The sequence below is a fragment of the Sander lucioperca genome, chromosome 10, assembly GCF_008315115.2.
Source record: "Sander lucioperca isolate FBNREF2018 chromosome 10, SLUC_FBN_1.2, whole genome shotgun sequence".
Taxonomy (NCBI): domain Eukaryota; kingdom Metazoa; phylum Chordata; class Actinopteri; order Perciformes; family Percidae; genus Sander; species Sander lucioperca.
This window is the reverse complement of record NC_050182.1, coordinates 4,916,822-4,926,012: the sequence shown is the minus strand read 5'-3', so window position 1 is coordinate 4,926,012 and position 9,191 is coordinate 4,916,822.

The following is a 9,191-nucleotide window of genomic DNA, read 5'->3' as shown; positions in this document are numbered from 1 at the left end:
AAACAGTACACACTGGCCAAGAAATATGACACCTAATGCAACCTTGTGGTTCTTTAATGCGCTTTTAATCGTTTTTTGGATAACAACAGAGTTTTACGGCACATAAGGCTACAAAGACTGAAGATACATTTATTGTTGGTTATTATCTGTCTTTTCTGGGAATGTATTGATTGTAATAAAATGATAGAATAACGGTTGCGGTATCCTTTACACATTACTTGCTGGCCTCAATAAGCTGTTTACTCAACCATAATAGCACAGACCATTTACTCTGATGTCTACAGTCACAATAGAGAAAGGATGCGGGTGTGGCGGAGCCCCTGACGATTAGGAGACGACTGATTTAGATATTATAAGCTCACTACAGTACAGGCTGGTGCTGGGGTTAAAGTAAGGGATACATACTGTATATGTGTTCTTTTCTCTTCCTTCTGTGAAGTTTGAAAAGAGATGTCAGTTACACCTGTATCTGCGTCCTCCATCAGCAGAGACAGTCTTTTCTTTAGAAAGGTGAAAGAACTGACTGGCAGCAGGAATGTTGTTATGATTTTGGGGAATTTAAACTGTTAATGCTTGAGACCACAGGCGTCAAAGATAAGTCATGAACTCTGCAGTGACAGAAAAAGAGCCTGTCCTTCTCCTCAGCATCCTGCTTCATTATGTCATGTGACAAACTCTGAGTATATCGCTTTTAATAAAGGATAAATCTATGTTCTATATTGTTCAAATTGCCAATTGTTCCCTTGAAAACACCAAAACCAACAGTGAATGTATCTCCTTAAAGGTATTGTGTGTATTAAAGCCTAATATATCTTCCTCTGTGCCATAAAAACACATAAATGAGCCACGCCGTTGCACCAAAGAGCACCAATTTATCCAATAAAAACAACCACTTGTTTTACAAAATTACCAAGACTATTAGAAATTAAACCATATATATATATATATATATATATATATATATATATATATATATGTGTGTGTGTGTGTGTGTGTGTGTGTGTGTGTGTGTGTGTGTGTGTGTGTGTGTTTTTTTTTATTTCAGTAGGAACTAAAAGGCTTTGGGCTGAGAGTATTGAGAATGTTTACACATATCTTTGTTTTGTATTTGTTCTCAAAAAAATTAAAATGATGCCAGACGTCCTTCTGCCTCGGCTCGTGTATTTTAAGTTTAATCTTATTATTGCTATTTTGATATAATTTTAATGGCATTTAGTTTTGTTGTACATTAAACATGTCATCATGTTGACTAATGATGTAACAAAAGAAAATATTAACACATCATCCTCTTTGAAGGAATCAAATCACATGCCACACATAGCTGGGACCAGAAGCTTAAAAACGTCAGTCAATCTTACAGTGCATGTGTCTACTTGTCATAAACCGCACAATAGTCTATTTGTACTACATGAAGTATAATAACAGGTTTGACTTTAATTCTAATCCTGAGAGAGACTGATTCATTCAGGTGTAGTCTCGTTTTTGGGAGAAGCCCATTAGTTTATGTCACATTTTTAGATTGACAATTTACAGTACAGCCTTAAGGACCTCTCTCGTCTTCATAGACGCCGACAAGTCTCATCTTGTTTTTTCTCCTGAACTTCTGTCGTTCCTCATCGCTTTATCTCGGCAGTTAGAGTTACAGGTTTCACTTAAATGAACAGCCTGAGGTTCACACACTGAGCCACTTGAACTTTTGTCAGGCAAAAGTCTCCCAGGGAAAACAGATTAAGACAATGACCTTTGACCCTTCAGTTTGTTTCGTATCAGCGCGGTGATTTACTATAAAACCTGGAAGGTCTTATAAGAAAGCATTTTGGAAACAAGGTAGAAGACTCGCAATCATGTTAGCAATCAAACAGGACGTCGCTATCATGGACAACACATTCTCACTCCCAGCACGTCAAAAAGCGAAGTTTGGTCAGATGCCTTTGGCGTTTGTTATTGACGCAAAAAGTCTCCTTTCGCGTCTAGCCCTCTGGCTTCATATTTAGACGCGCTTGGTCGTGACTCTTTGCGTCACTTTTTGACGCTCTGGGTCAGGACGTACGTTTAACTGACATGCAGCACAAGAACGGGACAGTTAGGCTTTACGAAAAGATCGTGGGTGGGGGGCATGAACCCGGGTCTCCTGGGTGAGACCTGTGTTGTTTGACCCATCCACCACCCCAACCTGCCTCCATACGCAGGTTTTCCTTCTTTCATACTACTCTCTACCATTGTCGCTCTTAATACTACATTATCTAAAGGCCCTGACACACCAAGGTGACCTTCGGCTGTCGGTCCAAGTTGGACACCATCTTAGTTTATGCGGTGTGTCCTGCACAGTCGCCACGCATCGGCCTTCGTCGCTACGCGCCTGCCTTCATCGCCACACATCGGCCTTCGTCGCCATGCGCCTGCCTTCATCGTCACACATCGGCCTTCGTCGCCACGCACCTGCCTTTGTCGGCATGCATCGGCATTCGTCGCCACGCGCATGCCTTCATCGCCACACGCCGGCATTCATTGCCATGCGTCAGCCTGTTTTTGACTGTTGCCGCCGGCCGTCAGCTGTACTCTATGTGGTGTATTCCAGTGCTAATTTTTGACCAAGACAAAGGCAACGAAGGCCGATGTGAGGCGACGCCACAGTCAGCCTTCGGCGCCACTAGTTCCTGGCCGTCGGATTGGTGTGTCAAGGCCTTTACAGATGCTAAAGGATGATTTCTGCGTGGGTATCCGACACTGAGAGCCACTGACCAAGCGTCTGTATTTTACGACTTGGGAGGGAGAGCGGGTGGTCATGGAGGTCCACTGGGAAGCTGGTAGAGGTGAAAATAACACCAAGTCCTCCAAACCAGACGGCGATACCGGTCGTTTGTTCTTACACTTTAATACGACCCACAGGAGCGTTTCCTGAATTAGCACACCTAGTGGTGGCAGGAAATACCTCCTCATGTCTAAACCAGAGAACGTAACGGTTCCAGTTTTAAAGATGTCGTTAACCTTGTGAAATGGTCTCAGTTTGGTTACAATAGATTTAGGCACAACTACTTCGTTAAGTTTAGGAAAAGATTGTGATTTAGGTTAAAATCAGACACTATTTTCCTGCTGGTTACGCATGTGACACAGAACGTGATGTAGCTCTGTTTGTTCCGTAAAGTTAAAAAACTGTTTACTTTTTCAATCTTTCAAACGTGACTTAAAGCCCGGGGTCCTGGGTGAGAGTCCTGTGTTTGTTTGACCACAACCCCAATCTACCTCTTTATACAGAAACGCCGCCACTACAATCATAAATATAAGTCTTAATTTCTGCTTAAACAAACGATTCACGTGGGTTTTTTGGGGACAGGACAGCCTCGTAAATGAATGTAATCTGAACCAAACATAGACACAGAAAATGTTTCCAAATTTTGGCAACTATACACTGACTCATGCTCGCTTTATAATCTTTTTTCCTCTGTGCAGTCTGGCAACTTCATTGGAAATGATTGTTCCGTTCCCTTGCCAGATGGCTTTGTGATGCCCTAGTGTGATTCCAGAGGCGGAGAGATGCCAAGACTCGCTGTCATTCCAGAGTTTACTCAGCGGTAGAAACTCGTGACGGCGCCTGTCTGGTCGAGTCTCTTGCTAGTAAAAATACAAAGTCTCTCAGTGTCATGTCAAATGTCATTTTGACATGCATGTCAGATTGTAGATATTACTTTACAATTCCTCAAATACTTTTAATTGCACCGTAAGTGTTGCAACAATGATATCCCTGTACTTTGTGTTAGTGGTTAGTCAGTTCCATCAAGCTAATGGTTCAAATCTCTTTCACCAAGGAAATGTTTTCAATTACTTTGCTCTTTCCATTTTTCAAAACATGGGACTTACGTTTTCTAAAAGTTTTAAGAAATGATTTGGATTTTGTTGATTTGCATTACTTTAAACAAAAAATATGCTAAATCAAATGTGGGGGCAAAGCAGGATGTTTGAGCAGATGGAATAATGCACTAAACATCTGACTAATGTGCACAAATGAGGGATTCCAGTCAGTCTAACATATTTTTATATAAAAATTATACAGTGTTGCACACAACAGGAAAAGTTAAGCCAAAGCTGAAATATATCCACATATCTCTGTCATAAATCAAAACAAAACTGTAGTCAATTCAAGCTGCTCAGTTAGATTAAATTGTCCATGTCCAACAACTTTCTCTGTTTATTTTCCACTGGATTAAGCAGCTGACATTATTACGGAAACAACGTTCAATATCACAGCTGTAGAAAAAAAGGGTTTGGGAACAGGCACAAATATAATGACTGTGATATAATAATGATATAATAAAATGAAGGTAATTCAGTATTTGTAGGCACCTCGAGACCAAAACACACCTGCTAGCCTGCTGCTAACAGTCTTAATTTAGCTTGTTAGCATTAAAACACGTGGTTATTGGAATAAAACACAAAGTGCAGCTAAGGCTGATGGGTATGTGGTCAAAAACCAAAGTTTTCAATTGGACAAATTAAAAGTGTTTGCTTGATGGTGGCGCTAGAGCTAAAGTCAGTGATAACCGAAGCTATTGGGATTTGGGGGGGACACGCATCAGTGTGCAACTCAAGTTTCATGGTACTCCATTCACTGGGTTGTTGAGACAGTTCCTAAATTTCAACCTCAAGATAGTGCTAGAGGAAAAGTCAGAGAATCACCAAAGTCAGTAGGCTTCATCCTCAAGGAACCATAAAAGAAAACATAAAATTTCACGGCCAACCATCCAAACGTTGTTGAGATATTTCAGTCTCGGATCACCTTGGGAAATATGACACATTGCTACAGATTAAGGCACAACATTAAAGTGCTTCTCACACCCTATTACATCAGTGAAAATAATACAATAATGTGATATGTATAGTATATAATATAATGCACCAAATGGCAAATGCCAGTTAGTCTGAAAGTGGAAAAGTTAATTTTTGATTTCCATGGGGCGTTATCAACGGCTGTAGCCCAAAATGCCTCTGGACACAACTAAATAGACCTACAAATAATCAGAGAGCTGAGCAACGAACAAATGTAAACAGACCACACCGTGCAGAGATGAGTAGTGATGGTGTAGCATCAACATGTCTGTGAACGAGAGAGAGAATTTGAAAATAGTACTTCAACAGAAAATCTTTTGAAAATACCTCAACGGCGCTCCTCTTAACTAAGATAGCTAAAACAGGGGCCCCCAAACACCATCTTGCATAGGGCCTGCCAAAAGCTAGAACATGGAAGTTGCTGGAAGTTGTTAGTTATTGTCTAAAACCGCCCTATTTGAGATAAACGGTTGTGATCCGGGTCTGTTTCGGCTGAAGATCTGTCTGAACGGGAGGGGGACCAGACATACCTGCCAGAGCAACAAACAAAAAAACACGAGCTTGCAGAATTATCTGGTTCCCAGGCTTCAAAACTCAGATGGGAATCTGATTTATTTTGTTTGAGCATGGTTGTGTCACCTGAGTCTCATCTGGGAAGCTCTCGTGTGCGTGCCACAGTTTTTTTTATTTTTGGTTGTGGAAGTGGATTCTTCTTGTCACTTGATCAGTGCAGGCTGGCTCCAGGGCCTCACTGATAACACAATCGCCCAATCAGAGGCGAGGCGGGAAGGCATCAGTAGTAACACCATGGAGGCTACAAGTGGGCTTGGCACCAGATGAAACGAGATAAATGCAAGACCAAGCCTGCCTGTTATGTCACAGAGATAACATACATTCGGAAGGTGAGACAGGTATTTCACACTTAACTTGCTAATGCACAGAGGAGCTATTATACTATACTGTGGGGGCTTTTTGGGGGTCTGCACGCTCTATTTAAACATGTGTATGTGTGCAATGCAAAAACATCTTTCTTAGCAAGTCATTTCATCCATAGGTACATGATACATTTTCTAAAAGCAAGTGACAAATATCTCCAAGCAGGGTGATTTCATTTCACATATTATATATTTACTATCAAAAAGTCAGTTTCTAATTTTAACATATTCCTCTTGAGGTTTCGTGTTGTGGTGTTGGGCAGTCGTAATCCTTTTTTGTTTCTCTCTTGTTGTTGTTACCAGGATTGAACGTTACCGGTGAGTGAGAGAGGTGTTTTCTGTGAGACATTGTGACACATCTGTTAGTTTGCTCGGCACAGTTTTAAGCGGTGTAATAAACCGATTTTGTTGCAAGCTGTTCTCATGAGGGAGTTGGTTGGGGTGGATGGCCGAGTCCTAAAACACAGGGCTTTCAAGCACGGGAGCAGAGTTCGTGTCACAAAAATAAGTTAAGGTCAAAACACAAGACTTTCACCTGGGAAACGGGTGTTCGTGTCCCGGGAGTACTACTTAAGGGGACCAGTATTTCAACCCAAACCACAATCTTTTTTTCTGATATTAACTAGTAGTTTTGGTGCCTGAACAGGTTGTCGCCACATGACGGTCAACTTTGTCATCACCAAGACCAGAGTGCATCGAGACCGAGACAAGAACAAGACTTTGAGAGGTTCAGACCAAGTCAAGACCAAGACCAAACCAGTGCCAGACAGCCAGAGCTTCTTCTCCTGTCTGCCGCATTCACTTTTTTAGGAAGTTTCTTAGGAGTTCGTGTTAAGGGGGGCGGGAAGAGGGGGTTAACAGTTAACACATTTCAAATTAGAAATGAGTCAAGTTATTGGTTGCATTTGAAGCATGAGGTTTTAAAACATAAATGAGACAATGCACAGGCAGTTTAGTAATATCCCTGCAGTCGTTGTCTTGACCGGTCTTGAAATAAAATCCAGAGTCCTCTTTATCTGAGATCGAGACAAGGCCGAGTAAAAATGCGGTTCATTCCGAGACCAGACCTTAAAAAAGTGGACCAAGACCGATCTCGAGTATACATCGTAGCCTCACGGTGCTCTGTACACGGCTCACAGTCATCTTTTGTCGGCTAAATTTAACTGTGACGACCACTAAACTACACTGCCATGTGACTGGTCGGCGGTCGCCGTAATTTCGTAGGATATCATACAATTTGTTATGCATACGTGTTCGTACGGAATCATACGAACCCGTTCATGAGAATGCAGTGAACTATGACAAGTCGTTTTGGTGCCTAAACTTACCTGTCCTTGTTGCATGGCACCTACCTTTATGTGTGTTTCTATATGTGGCTTGCTGTGTGTGGTGTATTTGTCCTTCTTTATGACTCTTCTGCGAATATGAGCGACTGTATGAGAGGTTTCTTGTGCATACTATGAAATGGAATCTGCCGGCGCCACCAGAATGTTGACTTATCTCTCTCCAGTCTCTGCTCTCAGATCTAAATCTACCTGCGTAATGATCACATGGGCCGTTGACTCAACTGGTGTGTGGTTAAACAGCCTCAGGCTCATCAGTAAATCACTCAATGTTAAGGACATTAGGTCAAATGTTTGCTCTCCTTTTTTTTTAACTCAACAAAGGGCTATGTTCTCTTCCGCACAGAATTTGTAAGGAGGGGGATGGTGTGTCTACACAGGTGACCAGGATTTGAATCCTGGATCTATAATCACACTTTATTTATTTTGCTCGTTCGTTACATTCAAGCCATTGCCAAATGAATTGATAAAAAAAATAATTACAGCTCCACACAACTCAACAACAATTTCTCAGTGCCATACAACGCAGGCCACAAAAAATTAAAGAGGACATATTCTGCTATTCTTTAAGGTTTATAGTAGGTAGTTGGGTTTCTACCAGAACATGTTTAAAGGTCCCATGGCATGAACATTTTACTTTATAAGTTTTTTTTTAACATTAATATGAGTTCCCCCAGCCTGCCTATGGTCCCCCAGTGGCTAGAAATGGTGATAGGTGTAAACCGAGCCCTGGGTATCCTGCTCTGCCTTTGAGAAAATGAAAGCTCAGATGGGCCGATCTGGAATCTTCTCCTTATGAGGTCATAAGGAGTAAGGTTACCTCCCCTTTCTCTGCTTTACCCGCCCAAAGAATTTCAAGTACATCTCGCTGCAGTCTGCAAAGATTCAGACATCCAAGTCAGCCATTTTTTTTTGCTTACGTCCCCATACGCTCGAACGGACCAAGACAGCCTGGTAGAATTTTTTTACTATGAAGAAAATTATTTGGATAAATGCCATGTTTTTTTATTTTTAATCTTTTAATTTTATTTGAAAATTTTATATCTATAAATGTAAATGATCTGAAAGAAAACCGAATAGACTAGTCACCAATTTAAAAATGACATGAAATTATATTTTAAAACCTTAAAAAAGGACTGACAAATAAGAAAGCCATCTGGACTCTGAACATTTACAATGCCTTACAACCTCTTTAATGTAAATTTAATGCGCCCCTTTTTCGTGTATGTATGTATGTATTTAATGTTTTCAATGTGTTTATGGATCTGTACTTGAATAATAAAGTTTTTTGAAGACAAAAAAAAAAAAAAAAAAAAAGACAGCCTGGTAGCGAAGCTGATATAGCCTCTTGATTCATATTAGATAGAAACTGATGATGTAGGCTAAACACAAACGATATTTCATGCAACAGTGAAGTTTTCATGTAGTTACTACTGATTTTGAAATGATATCCAAATTTGAAAAATGGGTCATTTTAAACCTTGTTAATATTTGTTATGACTGTGGTCACATTGTTCTTTAGTCTGCTGCGTGCCCTGTGTTGTTTCTTCTGTTTCCAATTTTATATGCAAATTGGGGTGTGCCATAGCCGAAGGAGGATTGGTGGATAAGTTCAGGTCCAACCCTGTGATTGGCTGCAGCTGGGGAAGCCACCCAGATATAAGGAGCCAAGATGGCGGTCATCAGCAGGCATTCCTCATCCTCCTCATCTCCCAACCGGCCACGCTTTTGCTTTATGTAACGTTGCTTTAGGTTAGATATTGTTTTTGGTTTGTTTAGTAAGGGTGGACCTCCAATCTTGTTTTCTCCTGTTTTTGTTAGTTAGGGAGGTAAGTCTTTTGTAATTTGTTTTGCCCTTTTGTTTGTTAGGTTAGTCTTATCTCCCAGTTAGAATTGTTTTGTTTATTATTTTGGTGGTAGGCCACCCTGAAGCCTTAAAACGAACATATGTTATGTATATATTGTTTTGTTCTCTGTAAAATAAATAAATTTGATTGAGGATAACCTGTTGCTTTTTTCTGACCATCCTAGTCAAACATCTGTCCTGTACCATGACATTGACGTGGAGGGCCACAAACCTATTAAGCAA